Below are 21,327 nucleotides of genomic sequence, written 5' to 3' on the forward strand. Positions count from 1 at the left end.
GACGCGGGGCGCTGCGGGCCTCCCGCTCCGCCAGAGGCGCCGAGGCGGCCCCGCAGCCCGAGCCGGCGGGGGGACCGCAGAGCGGGTCTCGGGATCTCCAGGAAGAGTTTCACTCCGGCTTCAGGACTGTTCCAAAGACCCGCCCCGCCGCGCGCCGGCACCCGGGTGTCGAGACCTCCGCCGCGGCCGGGAATGTGATCCGGGACCCGAGCCCCGAGCCCGAGGCGGGGGCCGGCGAGGACCCCGGTCGGGACGGAGCCTCCTGTGCCCGGCGGGGCGCGCACGCCGGCCAAGGCGGGATTTGGAGGCGGCGATGCTGCGGGAGACGCTGCAGTGGCGGCGCGCCCCGGAACGGTCCCGCCTCCTTCGCCCCGGAGCGTGTGCCTCGCAGGTCCCTGCCCGCGGAGCCGTGGCCAGCCTCGCGCGGGAGTGGCGTGGGCGCGTCTGAGCCCGGGGTCCTCCGCCAGCCCGGAGGCCGGGCGGGCCCGCGGCCTGAGCGCAGCCCCCGCCGGCGCGCCCCGAGGCCGCGGGCACACGCCCCTCACCTGGGCGAGGCGGGGCGCGCAGGCTCCAGGCGCTGGGGCCGCGGTCGGGCGCCTCTGCCCCGCGCCTGCAGGAGTTGGACGGTTCGGGACCGCGCCTGGCCGAGCTGTCGCCGGTGCCGTCGCCGGTGCCGCCGCCGCCCCCGCCCCGGCTGCGGCAGATCGCGGGAAAGCGTCTGCGCGAAGCCCCGGCGCAGCCCCGGCGGGACCGCCGCCGCCGCCGGAGCGCGAGCCGCAGGTCCCCGGGGCAGGAGCCGCTGCCCCACGCGCCAGCGGCCCGCGCGCGGAGGTAAGCTCGGGCGCCAGCCCAGCCCCGCGCCCGACCCCGCGCCGCCGCCCGCCCGGCGCCCGCCCGCCGCCTCGGGCTGAGCCGCCCCGGGAACGGCCCGGAGCCCCTCCCGACGCGGTTCCACTTTGTCCCGCGGTCCCACTTGTAGAGGGGGACGCCGGCCGCGGCTGCCGGGTGTGGGGCGAGGCTCCCGTGCGCCCCTGGAGTTAGGAGGCGGCGGCGGAAGGAGTGGAGTCCCCCTCGCGGGCTCTGGGCTCGGATTCCCAAGGACGGAGGAGAGCCTGGCCCGGGGGACGGGGGAGTGCCCCTCGGTGTCAGCCGCAGGCCCCCGCCGCCTGGGCGGGAAGTTTGGGGCTGGGCGTCTCTCTCTTCCTCGTCGGGAAATAAATGAGTATTTGGGGGAAGGGGGTGTGGGAGGAAGGCAGCTTGGGGTTCCCGAGAGAGTTCTGCAGCTGCCTGAAGGTGAAACGGGGGTGGTGAGGGGCAGAAAGGAGGTCCCAAAGTTTGCTGCTTGCTGGGATCCCGGGGTCCGGGCCGCGCGCTGGGCGGCGGTGTCCGCGCGGAGGGGAAGGACCCCGTGGGACTGCGGAGGGGACGCGGCGCGGGCACCATCTGTTTCGCCGCTGTTATTTGCGGGGGCCGGTGGCGAGAGCTGGCAGGACGGAGCTTCCCCGAATGCTTTCCCAGACTGGAGGAGGAACATTCTCTACGGTGAACCTGGATGGGGAGTGCGGTGGCTCTTCCAGGAAAATAAACGGCCACCGAGCCCTCTGCCCTCGTGGGTACAAGAGCAGCTCAGGTTTGGAACGCGCTCAGGTTCCCGGCTGGGCGAACGCCGTCTTCCTTTCCATACAGAGATGTGGCTTGCAGTTCCTTTTGGTTTTGCTTTGCTCAGGAGCATCACACCAAGGTGAATGCAAACTTTGTTACGATGTAGCCAAAGAAATAAAACATTTGCTTTACGGAGCCCAGCTTGGGCACTGGCAGCTTCCGAACAATGCATGAAGCTGTAGGAAAGGCACCTATCAAATTAAAAAGGAAGCTTTTCATAAAGTCAATAAGCTACAGCTTAGATATAAAGTTCAAGGTTTTGGCTTGAAAGAATTTCCTGAAATATTTCAGGGCCCGATTTCACTGGTTTTCAGAGTGCTTTCGTCTTATTTTGATGCCGTGTGTGCGGTGAGTATGCGCCACCCCTTCCCTCTATTAGGTAAATACCCTGAGAATGCAAGGCTGCATTGCAAGGTCTGTTGTGGCTTAAGGGTTTTAAGGTGGAAAATGTTTATTTGTTCAAAGTGTGGGTTGTAGTTCAGATTCTGTATTCCCATAAATCAAGTATCTGTTGGATTTATAATTTATGTTCCTACTCATTTCCAAAAGTGATTGGAGGAAGCTTGGATTGAAAACCACAAATCAAACAGCTATTCCTGTCGCTCTCCTTGACCTCTCTTGCGTTTGTAGTAAAATTCTTTGGAGAAGGTGAATCTTCCTAAGAAAGGAAAAATTCCTGTCCTCTCTGGAATCATCCCAGTGATATCAATGTTTTGCAGTATCATTCCTCATGTACTCTGTTTGCATTCTATTATTTTGCATCACCTAAGTAATGATCTTTTTATAGAAGTTTAATAACCCCTAAGTAGCAACTGTAGGGGGGAAATGTTGGTACTTCACAGCTTTTGACCAATAAACAGATTCCCAGAGCAAAAATAGAATGTTGAACTTAATGTATCCTTTTAAAAAAATAAATTTTCAATTATTTTATTTCTCTTCTGTTTTTTAAACATTCAGTCTCTTATCCATCTCCTTCCCACTCCCGAGTCACATAGTTAATTAATTAATTTTTTATTAAGTTTATTGGGGTGACACTGGTTAATAGGATCATATAAGCTTCAAGTGTACTTTTTGATGATATGAGATCTGTGTATTGCACTGTGCTCCCAACACCCAGTGTATCTTTCTTGAACTGATGTAGAAAGGAAACCAAGGGTGGTGTCTCCTCTACAGTCAAGCCAGAGAAGGAACTGTCATTAGTATGTGTCACCCAAATTTGGCCATTTAATGAGACCTGAGAGCAGTTGGAGGATACTTTTATGAAGTGTAACTATTACATGAAGATCTATCAAAGTATATCAAGTGTTCTCAGACTCTTTTTTCTTAGGTTAGTGACCTGGCTCAGAGAGAAAATAAAAATCCTGCAAAACAAACACAGCTCTAAAAGGGGAGATGTCTACATAGAATAATGCTGTGCGGAGCTTCTACGGTGAAAGAAAAAATAATCTTAAATCCTTGAACTGTCCTCCCCCCACCTTCAGATTTTTTTCTTCAGCTGAATTTGAAGATATTATTGCTTGGTTTTTAACAACAATTTTATATTAAAAACACAAGCAATTGGTTTACTTCTCACAGGTGTGACTTATTTGTGGAAATCTTTAACAGAAATAAAGAGCAAAATTGATTTTCTCCTGTTCCTATAAGATCCCATGTCTTCAAAGATTTAAAGCACAGTGTGCAAGTTTGTCCCAGTTTCCCACGGCTTTTTATTTGCTTCTGGGATTTTAGAAGCCCCCCAAACCCACCATTTCACTCTCTCTATTTTGCCACCTCCCCCACTCATGTCTGTGTTCCCCATGTGTCTCAATATGGTCTTTTTATCCTGCCTTTTCTTGTTCATTTTTTTAAATTCTGTATATTTCTCCTGATCCTCTTTGCTTAATAGATGATCTCCTTTTTGCTTTTTTGCATGTTGTTTTTTTATTCCATGGTGTCCTTTTATTAGTGCTAGATTGTTTTCCTAAAGTAACATCCTTGCGCAGCAGTTGAGCATTGACCTAGGATCCAGGAGATGGAAGTTCGATTCCCGGTCAGGGCACACGCCCGGGTTGCGGGCTCCATCCCCAGTAGGAGGTGTGCAGGAGGCAGCCTATCAATGACTCTCATCACTGGTGTTTCTATCTCTTTCTCTCCCTCTCCCTTCCTCTCTCTGAAATCAATAAAAATATACTTTAAAAAAAAAAAGTAACATCCTTACCTCTGTTTTCCCTCTTAAATTTCATAGTGACATTTTGAACCACCTATGAGATGGCTTTTATATTACTCTCAGGTGCTTCAAACCTAACAAGTCTAAATTCTAATCAACATCTTTCTCCTTCCATGAACAGGGTAACTGTTAATTTCTGTATTTCTCCCTATTACCCAGGACCTTCTCAGGATCTTTGCTTTCCACATATAATACACAGGTAAGTCGCAGAGACTCCATTTCCACAACGCCTCATGATGCCGGCTCTTCCATCTTTTTATCCCCTTGGTGATGCCTTTATTCAGATTCTTATCTCTTTTTAGAGACTACCATGATGTCTTCCTGACTAGTTTCCCCATCTCCATTCCCTCCCATTTCCAATCCATTTACACTTGGTTTGCAGAATAAGCTCCTTAAAGCAGAGCCAAGCTCAGTCACTGGCTAATAAACTTGTCTCCAGTGCCCCACCAAATGCCATAAAAATGTCTCCTCTGATGTTTAAGACCCTTTGCAGCCCAGCCCCACAGTAGCTCCACATTTTTTTACTTTGATTTCATAGATTCATTGACTTATTTGTTAATTTATTCAATGGATATTTGAGTGACTGCTACATGCCAGGCACAGCTCTAGGTAATAATTTTTAGAAGTACTTAGGTATTGGCTCAGTGATGTTTCCAATTTTATTTTTCAATGGTGGAGTCCACTGTTAAAATATAATCTTATGTGGTTGAAATGGGGCCCCAGCAATCCCATCAACCTCCCCTCCCTACTGTTAGTAGTCTCTGAGGCACCATCGTAGAATCACAAGTCTGCTTGAAACAATTTAAAAAACACTGCTCTAGGCTGCAGGCAATGTTCCTGCAACACCCAGCAGACCTGTGAGTTCTGCATCTTTGCCTATGCAATTCCCTTGGCCTGAAACAGGCCCTCCCACTTCCCTACTTCTCTGCCTGTCAGAGTCGGTGCAATGGCTGTGTGCTTCCTGATCGCCCTTTGAATTCAGCTTTTGCTTCTCCAAACCCTTTTGTTGGACTTCCTCTTGGACCACAAGTCATGGTCTTCCTCATATATACGTGGTTTCTGCCTTCTCCCCTACAGGCACCAGGCCAACCACGCCTAACCTCAAGCATCCATTTCTCAGAATACCCAGCTCAGGGCCTTGCATATCGTGGGGCATTCACAAATAATTTAATTAGCTTGACTTCTACCTAGTTCTCTAGTTCCAGTTTTTGCCTACAATAGCTCTTTGTTTTAATTCCTCAATTTGGTTCTTATAGTAGAGCCAGGGCTTCTTAAATTTGTGTATGCATCTTAATCAAGAGGGGATCTTATTAAAATGCAGATTTTGGTTCAGCAGGTCAGGGAGGAGGCAGGCAGATACTGCATTTCTAACAAGTTCCGGGGTGATGTTGAAATAGATGATCCACGAACTCCACTTTGAGTGGCAGTGGTAGTAGATGCTGCTTCGCAGGGTTTGGGAGTTTCTGGCAGCCTCTGTGTCTCTGTCCGGTGATTTGTCTAGTTAGTGTTTGCTTTGATATTACTTCCTATTTTGAAAGTACTGTAGGCTTCAGCGTGCTTCCCAAAGCTGAATGGAAGGTGTGGTGACTCTTGTATTTTCCCCTTGTTTTGCTGATAAGGCACTGCAAGGGCTAGTTCTCCCTGCTGTATTTTTCTCTGTCCAGTTCTATTGCTTTATCATATATCCCTTCTCGTTCACCCATCAGTCATTTTTAGATTGTGGCTGTTCTCCTTTTTTGTCGTGTTATGACCTTTTCTTTCCTTTGCTCTCTCTGTTTCTTGAAATTCTCTTCAGATTACCTTGGCTGACTTCTGGCCCCAGCTGTTTTCCTACCGATTCCTAAATTTTTCTATGAAAGGAGCAGTGAAATAAGGCGCAGGAGACTCCAGCTCTCATTCTGCCTTTACTGCTGGTGTGAGACACTGGGCTAAGTTGCTTCTTTCCTGGGCTCCTGGTTTGTGGCTGGAGGGTATGGATTACACAGTTTTCTGGGTCTGCTTCAGCACTAAGATGCCAGGTGGGATCTTCATGTGGGACAGAAGGAGCAGGTTGTGGAGAAACAAGGATGGTCTGCTGATGTTGGTGTAGATGTATGCCCCCATCTAGTGTTTCTGTTCTAGATAAACTACTGGAGCTTTGGTGGTTCTCGCACTCCTTGGAGAAAGACCTGTACTGTATTTTCTAAAAACAACAACCATCCTTGGCATTTGTTAATCCAGTTGTTTTTAACCCTGGATTCACACTAAAATCCTCTCAGAAACTTTATAAATAGTGCTGTTCTTAGCTCATCTCGAGGGAATGATTTTAGCTCATCTCGAGGGAATGATTTATCAGTATTTTTAAAATCTCCCTAAATGATTCTAATTTCCAGCCTGTGTAGAGAACTACAGCATCTGGTCTGTAAAGGCAGTGTGGACTGGTGGTTAGGAACACAGCATTGTGTTGAGTCAAATCCTGACTTTGTTCCTTACCAAGTTGAAGAGCTTGGGGAGGTTACTTAACTTTGGGCATCAATTTCTTGATCTCTGAAATGAGTTGACTTGGTTGTTGTGAGGAATTGGTAAGAGCAGCAATGGGGTGCTGTGCACACTGTGGTTGTTCTAGAGACAACAGTTGTTGTTTATCATGAAAATAATACTATTACAGTTTATATCCCTGAATCACTTAAGGGTCATCTTATCTTACTCGAGTTAACGCTGTCATCACCCCCTATTCAGCTTCAACATATTTGGCACAGTATAATCAGTTTGAAAAGAAATTTATGAGCATATTTTTTTGCAAGTCAGTGAAAAAATACAGAAGGCCTATATATTAATAAAAGCCAATCCATTGATCCATTTGGTGCCACATCAACTCTATAATTTCATAAATAGCAGAGATGGATTAAAATACATACAAAGTGATACAAAAAGATGACCAGGCTTTTGTATCTACTTCATGAAAAATGACTAGTTCTTTAATAAAGACTATTCTATCATCAACAAATAGGCTTGAAATTCATGGGTCTAAGAGAGCATTTTATTTTGGAAATAAATATGAATTATACTTCATGTTTACATTTCTGACTTTGTAATGGGAAATGGAATTTTTAGGAAAAGAGCACACACACAGACACACACACACTCACAGATATCCTGTCCTATGCAGGCTAAAACTAATCAACTTTTTCTTCTCTTTTTGGCTGAGATTCCGGAATAGCCATTATGCTATTATGATATCGTTATATCAGCAAAGCAAAGATTGAATAAATGGACATAAGCAATATTAACTGAGGGCCCGCATCCCTTCTTTTTCTGTACGCATCTGAAAATAAATAAAAGGGGTGCTTAGTAATTCCTGCAGGCCTGGCCTAGGTAGGTAGTCCTGAATGTCAGTAGTTGTTATGCTGATTCTTTTACATGTGAAAGGACTGCAGATGGGTACCCTTCCCATCCTTCTCTCTTGGAACAAAATGTTTCATTTCCACATTATTTACTCTTAAATTAAATCTTCACTAAAATTTGTTTTCCATACTGTGACATGTGATCTTTTTAACAACACAATTAAGAAGATGCTATGAACTTTTAAAAAGAACTTTTGAGCTACACTAAGAAAAGACCCATTATGAGAGTTAATTTGCTAATTCTTTTAAATCTTTGCTTCAATATACTCATGTTAAAATTGTGTAAAATTCCACAGAGAGCTGTGATTTTTGATGTTTATTGGTTAGAGTGGTCAGTCTGATTGTTGCTCTATTACGTAAGGTTTTCAGAGTCTAGAGCCCTGGACTCTTGGTCAGTTCATCTCAGGCTTAATAGATTGTTATGTCTGAAATATTAGTTAGGGATATGGAAATGACTACCATTCAGTCAAAGAAAATAATTGTCTTTAGGGTTAAAAGGGATCTTTGTGCAAAATCCGTACTGATAAATTAGAAAAATAAGATTCAGAGAATTTATAATATTTAAATTTGAGCCTAGGAAGAGTAAACATTACAAGTAAGGGTAGAAAACTTCTACTAGTATTAACACTAGAATTTAAACTTCACATAGAAATTGGGTGGACTGGGTGATATCCTCAGATTTGATACTTTTTTTATTGATTAAAGAGAAAGGAAGGTTGAAAGAGAGAGAGAGAAACATCGATTTGTTGTTCCACTTATTTATGCATTCATTGGTTGATGCTTGTATGTGCCCTCACCAGGGATTGAACCCACAACCTTGGCATATCGGGATGCTGCTCTAATCAGCTACTTGGCCAGGGCCTAAATTCCTCACAGACTTCGGGAGAGGTATTATTACCTTACACGTTGTGAAAAATATAGTGCTGAGAATGAGAATACAAAGCATAAAATGCCATTGCGTATGTACAAATGTTACTGGTGATGTCAGCTCTTGGCTCTTGAGTTTGGCAAAGAAAGAATTCAGAGCTAAGAACTCTAGTGCAAGAGGAAGTTTATTTAGCGTGAAAGAGGAAGTATACTGGAAGAGAAGATTCCAGTGGGCTGCTCAGAGAGCCTTTTAGAAAGAAAGTCACAGAGGCAGAAATGAGCCAGTTGGGCTGTGTGGGCCCAGGAACCAAGTTACAGAGGCAGAAGAAGGACCCTGGGAGATAGGTTCGAGGGTTAGCCGAGGACTAGCTGCTGCTGCCTGATGCTCCCCCGTTTGTAAGTGTTGTAGGACACTTAGAGCTTAGGAGAAAGAAAGCGAAGATACACACCTGAAGAAAGAAGGCCTGGGCATGCTCTAGGGAGAGAGCATGTACTGGGTCCTTTGTCTTAAGGGTTTTTATCTGTTTTCTAAAGGCAGGAATTTCAGGGGAGGTCTCAGGGGAGGATCTTAATAGAACATTCATCAGCTTTCGAGGTGTGTCCATTAATATGCTGGTTCTTCAGGGCTGGGGTCTCTGTTGATTGGTTGGCTCACGCTATGGTAGGGGGTCATTAGTCATTGCAGCTGGTTCTGATGCCAGCCATGGGGTTGCTTTGTCTGATTTTGCTGCTTTTCTGGACCTGGAGCTGAAACACAACTGAGGCCTAGATGTTATCTCTAGTTTGACCAAACTCTGTCTCTGTGGTCAACAGACCTGAGGTTTTGTTCTTAAGATTATTTGATGCTGATCAGAACTTCATTGTCCTGAGGGCTTAATGCTTAAGGGAGTGGTCCTGCTAGGGAGAAGGAGGCGGGCGAGTCGGGGTGCTAGATGAGGCCCATTAGAATCAGCTAGCTGTCTCAGTCTCCCCGTTCCACTCGCCAAGGAATTTTCCTAACTTCTTACTATCCTGTCACACAAATAAACATACTTGTAAATAAACATAGGCACTTTGATTTTATATATATGCAATATTTTACTAAAATAAATTGGTCATTGCGCATAATCTTAAATAATATCTGAAAATGCTGATGATTAAACACATCTCATTCACTGCATGCATAGTACTAATTTAGGTGGAAATAGTATAGGCTAACAGTTGAATTTAGGCTCTGGAGTCAGACTTTGTGGATGCAAATTCTACTTCTTCCACTTATTGCTGTGTGACTTTGACCAAGTTACTTAACCTCTCTGTGTGTTAGCTTCCCAAGTCTAAGAGATAAAGAGCGAATTTTTCATGGGATTATTGTCAGGTAAAATGAGATAATACATATAACATAATTAGCCAAGTTCCTGGTACCTACAGTACTCGTAAAGTAGCCATTATTAGACATTATGTAGTTGAATAATTAATATCGAATACCTCCTAGGTACACTGATTTCTTTGCCAAGAGGACTTTTGCAACTCTCATTTTTGAGACTCCAGTTGGAAAAGTACTTTGTATTTTTAAATTATGTATTTTTTTCCTCTACCTTTCCTCATTTACTTTAGGAGAACTTTGAAATGTACGGGAGAATAGAGGTGTGGAATTGTAAGCACTGCAAGGACTCTTGAACATTTGTAACCACGTAAAGCACAGACAAATTTTGAATAACAAAATAAACAGCTTGGGCTCTAGGATTTTTGGAAAGACCAAGTGGTCTTTAAACATAGCTTAAAAGGTAGCTTCTGCATGAATATGCTTCATGGTAGGCGAGTGTAAATCTGGAATGTTTGAAAGTGACCCATATCAGAGAGTGACCCAGGTATAGGAGCCAGCTTATATAACCATGGACCGTGTAACCAGGGTGGACTCATTCAAGGACATTCTCTTGGGCACCTGCCTTGCAATTGAATAGTTACTTGGATCGTCCTGGGTTTAAGGGCGTTTATTTTAATACTTGAATTGGATTTTGTAAGTTAGAATTTAGACAAAAATGTAATTAGCAAGAAAAAGACATAATTTGTGAACTATGTGCAGAATTGTCAAAGAGTGGATGTCCATATATACCTAATTGCTACATGCATGGTCCTTAATGGTTCAGCCTTACTTCCATAGGAATAAAATCTTCCCTACACAGAAGGTGGGCGGTAAAATCTTAGCCTTGTTCCTTTTTTGCATGGCCTTCTTCTTGTGTCTCATGCTTGCAGTCACCAGGCTGGTCCTACAAATGTCTCTAGTAAGTGATGCTTGGACTTACTAGATTCTGTAAGAGAATCCTGGGAGAGCTTGCAAAAAAAAGCCCCAGCAGATTCCTGGAATTCACCCTGGAAATTTCTGATGAGTCAGGTTAAAGGTAGGACCCAGTAATCTAAGTATGTTATTTAAAAATTTTATAATTATCCCAGTTGATTCACAGACCACACTTGGAAAGTAGTCCTTGTTCTCTAGCAGTAATTCTGCACATCAGAATTACAGTGGTTCTTCATAAAGACCAGTAAAAGATTCCAGGCTCAGTTCTTCCACGTTGTAAAACCACAGAACACCCCTTCCTTTACCTGCTCAGAGTCACCCATGCGGAGCCTGCCAAGTGTGAATTCTAGACAGCCGGACTGTTCTTTCATTGACTGCCCGCTGGCCTTTACCCACAGACTTAGTCTACCTTGGTTCTCCATGGCAATGTGGACCACCTGCCACCTCCCTCCATATCTCTGTGACCCTTCCAGGGCCCAGGCCTAACCCTACAGAGTCTAAAAGGAAGTGGTGGGAGGCGAGATCTTGTAGCCAGAATTTGTCCCTGGCTCCCCGGATGGTGATTGTGTCTCAGTGAAGCTCTCTAGCTGCTGCTGTGTGGAGCATTGCCTTTGCCTTCATGACTCACAGCTTCCGACAACCCCAGTGGCTGTGGTAACCATGCTGATGGCCGTGACCATGTGGCTGGTACGGAGACCACCACGACTCCTGAGTGTCAGCAGTGCCACTTCCCTCTCACGGCTCCAGGCTTCTTCGTTCTCTGCATCCTGAGAACAGCCATTTCTCCTGTCCTTGTGGTTCACGGAGAGAAACACCGACTCCTTTCTCTCTGGTCTCTTCCTGTTGTCCCTTGTCTGCAGCTGCCAAGTGGAGACCCAAAGGGCCGTGCCAAGTGTACAGATGTGATGGCTCCCATTCAAGCTGCTGCTGTCCTGGCAGAGAGACCCCGTTGAGTCCTTTCAAATCCCTGAAGTCGTTCTTGCTCCCTGTGTATAGCTTACATAAGCAAGGTTTAAATTTGTCAAGAATTTCACAAGTTCTCAGATCTGTTGTCTTCCTCTTATACCGCACTGGAAAACTAACAGTACAATGTGCTCTTGGCTGGCATGAGGAAAAGGCAACCTGATCTTTGGAAATATTGGCTTTCTTGAAATCATGTTTCTGAATTATCCAGAATTATAGCAAGAACAGTTGTTTACTGTGTACGTGTAACAGTTCTGAGTCTCCGGAGTATGTACTTCAATAGACCCATTTAAAAACCCAAATTATGGAATGTTTCAGTGTTGCTCTATAAAATAATGAAAAGTATGACATTAATAGTGATTAAGTATTATATTGTGAATACTCTATCATTGTTAATTTTGAAATCCAACAATGCTGTTCTCTTTTGTTGAGGAACCTTTTGTTATCAAGAAAACCTCAGAGCATGATTGAGGGTAAGGTGGCATGAAAGTCGACAGTTTAGCATCTCCTCATGGCAAGGTCATGTTATGACAGAACTCTGCCTTCAGCCTGACTCATGTCTCCTGGATGTCAACCTCTTTTCTCAGCAATAACGAAGACTCCCTGGTAATTGCAGGGAACAGGGGTTGGTGTAGGTGGGTGACTGGAAAAAAGGTATACCTACCTGCCTGGCCGGTGTGGCTCAGTGGGTTGGGGTATCATCTTTTACACCAAAAGGTTGTGCGTTCGATTCCCAGTCAGGGCACATACCTAGGTTTCGGGTTTGATTCCTGGTCAGGGAGGCAACCGATCAATATTTTTCTCTCACATCGATCTTTCTCTCACTCCGTCTCTCTCCCTTCCCCATGCTCTAAAATCAATGGAAATATCCTCGGGTAAGGATTAAATATATATATATCTACCTACCTGAAAAATGATATCACCAACCAAATTAAATGTGAGGGAGTTTTGTATATAGGAGATAGCAATGTCAGACCTTATGGATCTTCTCAAAAGAAAGTTACTGGTCACATGGCAAGTTTTTGTAACGTTAGGAACAAATTTAAAAGGCAACATCTGAACTGTTCCATAGAGCTAGTAATGGTGCTTGTTTGAGAGGCCCTGCGCAGGACAGATTTGTAGTAGCCTCTGGGGCTGTGCTTAGTTGGGTAGGTCGTAGCACTTCAACGTCCTCTCAGTCTAGCCCACATCCCTGTTTTTGTTAAGTCTTACTCTGACCATGAGAAAGTGTTCACTGGCAGCATGATTCCAGCACTGGTTGATGCCACTCTAAGTGGCCCAGAGTGAAGAAAGACACAAGCAGAATCTTTGTGAGTTTCCCACCCCCCTGCTGCCATTTCTTAACCACCTTTAGCAGTAGGACAAGGCTCTGTCTCACCATCTGGTGCCAGATAAGATGGTTTTGAACAGACATGGCAGCTGTCTGCAAGGACATCGAGGGATGGTATGTGGACAAAGAAGTAGATTCATTTCTCTGAAGTTCCAGCAGGCATGACCAGATTCAGTGGGTGGGATGGTAGGGAGGCAGATTTCAACTTGATATGAGAGAGAACTTTATAATGGCCAAAAATGGCCTTGAAAGTTCATGCTTGCTCTGAGTGGAAGTATGCGACAGATGAGAGGATTAGCCACCAGAAACAAGACAGAAGAATTTCCAGTGTTGAGTAGAAGCTCAACTTGGCTGATCCCTACAATCTGTTCCCTTCTCGGCATTATTGATAAAATAATTTGTGGAGTGACAGTAGGCAGGGGAGGGAGACATATAAGAAAGCGGGTAGGTTAATTGATATTCCTAGACTTATTAAAAAAATGAAAGAACAATTACTTCATTTTTCCTACCATCTTAATCACCTTACACTTACTGAGCACCTGCTATGTACCAGAATGTCATCTCATTTAACAGCCAAAGGCGCATAGCCCAGTTTGTTGCCTCTTAGCCAGAACTCTGCCGTTGTTTTCCTGCCCCTTTGATGACTTCCTACAGGCTGCCCTGCATACCACAATATCTGAGCTAAACTCCTTGATAATCTTTTCTTTTCATATTGTGTTTTCTGTATTAGATTGTAATGATCAGTTTGTTTTGCTTGTATTGATATTTCTCACTAGACTGTAAACTCTTCAAGAGCAGACCCCTTGACTTATTAATCAAGTCAATGACTTTTAGAGTGTCTGACAAATAGGAAAAGCTAATGTCTATTGACTGAATATTCTATTATTCTTCCCATTGTATCCCCCTCACCCCCAAAAAAGAAATGTACCTGGGATGACTTTTATCCTCAAGTTAAGGAACTAAAACAATACCAGAATATTGTTTTTCCCTCTGGTCCTACCTTTCCAATCCTAATCACCTTCTAATTACCTGTCCCATCCATTCTATTTCAGGGGGAGAGGGGAAGGTAGAGAAGAGAATGAGATGAAAAAAAGCCCCCCAAAGTAGAGAAGAACCCCCCCTTCATGAACCCAACTAGATGTTTGCCTTTGGCAGCACTAGTGGTAGGATGAAGAGGAAATCCTGCTCCTGCTGTTAACTAGCTGTTGTGACCTCAAACTAGTCCTGTGACCACCTTGCCATTTCTTTCCTGTATACTGAGTACTCTGCTGAGACAGTTTTCAGGGGCTCATTCAGGCCTGAAATAGTGCAGTTCATAATCTCTTTTCCCTTCCAAGGTTTCCCGAGGTCCTTTTCCTCTAGGTAGCTATCTCCAGATAACCAGGAATCAAGAATGACAATGGGAAACAATGTGGGAGGTGACTTTGGAATAAAACTGTGTTCTTTGCGATCTGACGCATTCGAGTCCTGCAATATGACCTGTGCAGATTATAAATCCGTCTACCTAACGATTCCTCTCATGTAAGATGGCATAATATTCTATATGCCACAGGGTTGCAGGGACTCAATGAGATAACATCCCTGAAGTACTTAGTCTCACTCAGAAACCTAATGAGCACCTGGAAAATGATAGCTGCCACTAATTGGAAATAGTGTAGTCCCCCCATCCCCACCTCTCTTCCTCTTTTCTCTGACCCCTGAAAGACACCCCACACAAGTCCTGAGGAAGTAGCCTTGGCATGGTTTTATTGTGCTCCTAAGCATCATTTCTCCTCCATCTAGACTTAGAGGATAGTCAAGGTCCCTTCCCACTGAGGCTTTCTGCTCCTGCATGTGCAATGGCCAAAAGGACAACCCATTTCAAAGGGATTGGGAATATATTTATTTTAACATTTGCATAGAAGATGCGAATGTTACGGAGGAGACACTAGAAGTGGGTGTGGGGTCACCATAAATTGGATCACACCCAGGTCAAGATTCCTTTGTTTGGAAAAGCTGTGACTGAGCAACGGTGACACAGCAGCTCCTGAGCCTGACAATAAACAAACACCTTATAAAAATTTATGAACTTGAAGTTGTAAAGAACAAACTGCACATACCAAGTAGTAGCATTTCTTATGAAAATAATTTTATCTTTAAGTCCGTTGTCTCCATATGGCCTATGATAGAAGCTTTTACTATGGCTAGATACCTCAACAGCCTGTGAACTTTGATATGGGCTTTCAAAAGGGGATGATAGTTTTATGAGATACGATTTTCTCATCTCACCAAATTAGATTATTTGAGATAGAGTCCCTGGATGTGAAATTTCAATCCTGACTAAATCTGTACCTCTGAGACTGTGCAGCTTGCTAGCAGAGTGGAAATGGAGCATAATAAATCTGCCCTGAGCCCATTTCTCTCCACACAACTCCATAATTCATTCTTTTCTTGGTACCCATGACCACCTTTTTACAGCTAATCAACCTGCATCCTGGCTGGCTCGTTTCATGTGCAGCACCTCCCCCTTGGTCCAGATCTTGCTTTCTGGCACCCTCTCCTGCTTCCAGGCTTCTTTCTAGAGCCAGGTGCCATCAAGGTCCCTGCATCCAAGCTGTTCCTAATCATATGGCAAGCAGTTACTCTAGTCATAGGTGGCTTATTTGTTGTAGTATACTTGAAAAGATATATTCTGTTTAAAATGGATTAAAACAGCAGCATCTCGGGAAATCCTTTGTGATCCAGTATTTCAGTTATTCTTTCCCGAGTCTCGTCTGAGGGTTCAGAGGAGGCATGACTTGCTACTGAAGCCACGATGTTCTGTATTCCAGTCTCTCTTACTTTCCTTTGCTTCAACATTGCTTTTGTCCAGTGGCACCACCATCATCTTCTGCCACAAAACCAACAGTAGCTTCAGGTGACTTTCCAGAAGAGTTTAGGAAAATTTCCTCCAAGGTACAGTAGAGTCAGTGGTACTGAACTGGAAGTTAAATACGTTGTTTCCATTCCTGTCTCCAACCTTAATTATTTTTGTGACATTGGGGAAGGAATTTCTTTTTATTGGCTCTCACCATCATGTGTAAAACAAGCAGGTATCAGTAGGTGAATTTTAAGAGAGAAAATTCTATAAATTATGTATTATAACTGGTATGGAAAATTGTCCTCTCATCCTTCCTGCAAATAATTCAATAACTATTATCTTGAGATTATGTTAATGGAATCTGGGACTTTGGAAGAAAAGTTATCAAGAGGATTGTGCTACGCTGCAGAGTGGAGACCGGGGCTACTCAGGAATCATGTTGTGTAGAAGGCCAGGTGGTGAGCTGCAGCCTGGCCGGAGGGCAGGCTCCCAGAGCAGCAGTCTGATAGGGAATGTAAAAACAATATGCTCAGTGCGACACAAAACTGGCAGCAGAAGCAACGCATCCCGTTTGCTGGTTTCAGGGGAAGAGTTATCTTTATGTCCTTCAGGGATTTTAAATACTCTTAACTGAGTAGCTCCTTGAACTTTTTTTTTTTTCAACTGCTTTCATCTGAATTTATTCATTCACATCATTTTCAACTCCCTGAATTTGTTAAGAACCTCCATTCCTTCCCTCGCTTTACAGAGGAGGGAGCTAAAGCACTGAGGTTACCTAATGGGCCCAGAGTGGCATAGCTCAGTAGTGGCAGAGCAGGACTGGGGTCTTGCCGAGGAGGGGGGCTCCCAGCCGCTCAAGGTTGGTGCGTGGACCAGCAGCAGCACTTGGATGCTTGTTAGGAATGCAGAATCTCAGGCCTCACCTCAGACCTGCTGAACCTGAATCTCCATGTTAAACCTCGAGGTGTTTCATTTGCACATTAAAGTCTGAGGACAGTAATGGAATGGAGCCATCTTCCTCCACTAAAAGTTCCTCTCACTCTGAGCTTTTGACACATGGTCAGACCCTTTGGGTTCACTGAGAGGCCGCTCTGTAAAGGAAAAACATGCCTGAAGTGCCTCAGGACAGCTTCCTGTATTTTATAGGTAAAATAAAACAGAAAGCATTATCCCTCCACCCCCACCCCCAGCATTTTGAGGGGGTCCTTAGAGCCACACAAATAGATAAGCAGGATAAGGAATGCTTGTTCAGTTAAAGGCTTTTTAAGTTTGTTTCTGGGTAAAGAGCCTTCTAATATCACCACCTTATGTCGCCAAGTCCCACTTGAAAATATGTAAATATAACAGGACAAGTGGGCAACATATCAGATTAGACATCTAAATGACTAGGATGATTTAAATTAAATCTTGTGCCTCTGTTTCTGAAATAACTTCTGGATGCTAAGGCTGTTGGGCCCCCTATATTCAGTTCCAAATTCTGAAAATAGCCATTCTAGATGTTTTAAAAGAGTATGGCTTTAAAATGTAAACATAAAAGTACCTGAATAATACCAAATTTGGGATATAAACATGCTTTAATTACTGTTTTGATAGTTATTAACTTCTCCAAGAAGGTGACTTTGTATAGTCTACTAAAAGTGTGTATTCAGTCACTACTATATGCAAGTATGTCAGTGGGGAGAATATTGCCTGGGAGGAGAATATGTGAAATGTTCCCTTTTTCATTCATCATCTTGCAAAAGAACCAATTGGCTTTGAAAAAGTCCTGCCAGCCACACAACATGACAACTCTTGATAGTGCCAAGATAACTGAATGGGACAGATGACAGTGATTCTTTTTGTTCAAAGATATTCAGGACCACCTAAACATACTTTGAATTCTAGGGCATCTGATATCAAGCTGTAAATATGAGATAATGGATGATTTTGTTCTTACATTCCTCCGGAGGTCCCTGCGATCCCCCAAATAGGGAAACTCTTGCCAGTTTCCTGGTGTGACCATCTGAAAGGGTCATTTGTGCACATGTTGCTTTGCACATACGAGCTCAGAAAATGGAGCAAGAGCTGCGAATCTTTACAAATATCATGTGAAAATGTGATGCATGTGATCCATAGTTTTTCATATGAGAGGCAGATAACGACATGCCCTTTGCATGATGACCTTATCTTTCATTCCTGTCCCTGTTGATTTTGGTGACACTTGCTCTCAGTTTTACAGGTGAGATGACATTTTTGTTCTGGCTGAAGTACCCGGGGTTGACATCCTCACTATTGGCAACCCACCGACTGCTGCGATTTCCAGTCTCTCAAGGCTGGCATTGTATTATGCCACATTATGCAGCACTGGTTCTTTCAGTATTATTTTTTCTCACTTGTCTTATATTCTCTTACCCTTTTTCAGTTCATTGCATTGTACCCTGTCAGATCATGTGACTCACCAAAGAACTGAACTGGGATAAGGCTGCATATATAAGTAAATCTGGGTCAATAAGTTGCTGCCAGAGTGTACCATCTATATAGAGAAAAATATTTTCTAATAGACATCCTAGTATATCCCTTGGAGAGTTCTAAAACATTACCACCTTTAGGGGTGTTAGGATAATTTCTAGAGGGAGAAAATCAATTGAATCTGAGGTAATCATTCTTGTATGGTATTACGGTAGTGAGCATTATGCTTTTGACATTAGAAAGAAGGAATATTCCAGCTCTATGGATATTGTACATGTCACCAAGACAAGGTTACAAAGAAAGACAATGGAAAAAATAAGTCTACAACATGGTTCTTCAAGTTGAGTAGTTTAAATTTTTATTTAAGTTCTGAGAGTGATAGAGCTTAAGACAAATAGTGTCACATTTTTTCCTTGGGTCCTAATTAAACATCCTGAACATTTTTACATGGCTGGAGAGGCATATTGATTCTTTGTTCTTCCTCTCCCCACCTCTTTGCACTAATGTTGAGCCAGACAGCTTGATCTTACTCAAAAATTCATTTGACTGAATAATTATGACATTTTCACATTGGTTTCCTTCCTTCATTTTTCTTTCAAGAAAATTTTAAATTATGTTTCATATAGAAATAACAGCAATAACAATAGTAACCAGAGGCCATAGGCGGCTTTACTGTGTGGTTGTGTTTTAAACACTGAACATGTATTACATCATTTAATAACAAGGTAGGCACTATTATCATCCTCATTTTACAGATGATGAAATTGATACTTAAGAAGTTGAGGAACTTTTTTAGGAACTTTTTTAAGTCTAGTGACGGACAGAACATGATCTTGAACCCAGGCCTTACTGACTCTAGAACCCACCTTCATCATGAAAACCACAACGCAAGAGCAGAAAGGAAATTGCAACATCCCTAGTTCAACCATTCTTTCTACAGATGAAGAAATAGGCCAAGCGAGGTTAAGGGCCTTACCCTAGGTTACACATTAGGAAATGGGAGAGGCAATTTCAATTGGTTTCCATTTTCAAGGAGATTATGCAGGAATATTCCCTTCCATCTAATTGGCTAGCTTGGATTAGGTATCTTCTCTGGACCAATCTGCCATCACAAGGAGTAAGGGCACGCTATACGGAATTGTTCAAAATGACTGCTACCTCACTCCCCTCTTGCTGGGGTTAAGAGGAATCCTTGTAGCTGGGCAGACTGCAAAAGCTGTTGAGAGTATGGGGCTATTATCTCCTAGGCTGGAAGCCCACTTCTAGCCAAACTCTTGCAAAGCCAAGAAGCATGTCCCTGCTAGGGAATTTTCCACGTTATTAGTACTCTTTCTCCTTTCAAAGTCAATCAAATCCAGGGTGAAACCAGTGTGCCTTCGTTGTCTTTGCTCAGTGTACTCTCCAGGCCCTGCCTCTGTGCTGAAGATAGATTGGGTTTGACAGATGGAAAACCAGCAGCAGTCCTGAGACTGGCTGCCAAATGGGACAGAGGAGAAGGTGATCTGATGGGTTGTGGCATTGAACTGCACGAATGAAGGCAATGAATGGGGACCGTCCTGAGGAAACAGCAGTACCCTTCATCACCAAATGAACAGGTTGAAGGTTTGCAAGAGGGAGAAGGCAGCTACCAGGCGCTGTTCTCTGTCATATGCCTGTATTATAGTTTAACTTGCGCGATGGTGCTGCGACATAGGTGTGTGTATCAATCAGGCTTTTTTTTTAATAGTATATTTTTCTGACACAAAAGTCGTGTAAACTTATTTTAGAAAAGTATAAAGAAAGAGGTTGTGATTCGGTGAGATACACATGCAGGTGGAATCCTGATTCACTGGGATACAGTTGTGTGTTACTCCAGATGTGCATGCACTTCCTTCCCCTTTCTATCAGGCTGCCAGGCCTGTGCTCCTGGTGCCTCGGGGGAGAGTTGCATTGCAGAGATGAAAGCAGAAGTTGCCTATATCTCTAGAAATGAGGTTGGCTTTGGTGTTCTGGAGGCCCCTTGAAGGGGCTGTATCCTGGGAGGGAAGAGCAGCAGGGACAGACCTATGCGAAGGGTAAGCAGGGAAATATGAAAGAACAGAAAAAGAGGTTGATACCCTAAGATTAGTCCATCCAATGGTCTGCTTCTTTGAAGCGCCCCCCTATGGCAGGACTTTACAGGGGAATGTGATCATCTAAGGAAGTTGCGTATTTTACACAGGAACCCCCAGCCGTGGTTAAGGGTCCTACAGCACATGAAGCAGTCCCCCCCACCCCAGCACCAAAGTCTCAAAAGGTCTTCAGTCCATGCATTTCTTTCAAAAATGCAAATCTGAGCATGTTCCCCAGTAAAAGATCCCATCAATGACTTCCTCTCTGTAGGATAAAGGTATTCCAAGGAAATGAAATAGCATATGCAAAACTATGAAGTTAATGCCACGTGTGCTGTGTACCAGTGACTTTCTTCATCTGGATCCTGGGGTTGTGTTGATGAGAGCAGCTGGAGGGAGGGGGAAGGGCTGTTCATGGGTGGCCTTGACTGCCATCTGGTGGAATCTCCATCTAGTAGGCCGATGATTTTCAACCACATTTAAGAGCACATATAATTTCTATATAAAATCTGACACAGAAACCCAGTGGAGCCTCATGCCGTACCGTCCCCCACACGGCCTTGAACTCTTGAAGCATCTCTGTGTGACCATGATGTCGATAATGGGGAAACCACTGTCTAATTAGATTGGAGGTTTAAAAGGATGGCCACAATGGTGGCATGAAGATGCTTTGAGGGGTGGAAACAAAGAATGTTAGACTGGATGCAGGGAGACCGACTGTGAATTTCAGTTTTCACTGTGAGCCTCATTTGATTTGATGGTAGAAATTTCATTATAATTCAGGGTCACACTCTCCTCTGACTTGGATTTAATTACATACATAGTAAGAGCCACCACTTATTCAAAATTTTGTTGTAAAGAGCTGGAAGTTTACAAGTTTTTACACATTTAATTACTATAGTAACCCTAGGTGGTATATTCTATTATTATCTTTACCTTGCACGTGAGGAAACCGAGTCCCAGAAAGTTGAGTGACTTGCCAAAGTCAAAGAGCTCTTAATGATTAGAGCTACGATTTGAACTTAGATAGCCTGCCTCCTAGTATGCTCCAGTATCTCTGTTCTTAACCAGCACAGTTACAATGTGGAGGGATCCAGGGGAGTGTACCATTTTGTCCTTGGGAATGATCAGTCCTCTTTGGCATCCATTGCCATTGCATTTATTTTTCTTTATCCCATATGGTTCTAGGACATTTCAGGGTGCTTTGTATCCTCCAGAATGATTCATTTAGATACTCAGAACCTGTACTACACCTGAAAGAAAC

At 44.0% G+C, this 21,327-nt stretch overlaps 1 protein-coding gene across 2 annotated transcripts in view; it reads left to right on the top strand.

Moving 5' to 3' along the window:
* The first annotated feature begins 783 nt into the window (after positions 1-783).
* ZNF385B (zinc finger protein 385B) overlaps positions 784-21,327 on the top strand; it is a 306,355-nt gene continuing 285,811 nt past the window's right edge. Inside the window, exon 1 of one of the 2 annotated variants that reach the window (XM_081142157.1) lies at positions 784-831. The gene's annotated coding sequence lies outside the window, so the exon portion shown is untranslated. The remainder of the gene's footprint in view (positions 832-21,327) is intronic. The other variant, XM_081142156.1, reaches the window with a different exon arrangement.

Source organism: Miniopterus schreibersii (assembly GCF_964146895.1).
Source record: "Miniopterus schreibersii genome assembly, chromosome: 7".
Taxonomy (NCBI): Eukaryota; Metazoa; Chordata; class Mammalia; order Chiroptera; family Miniopteridae; genus Miniopterus; species Miniopterus schreibersii.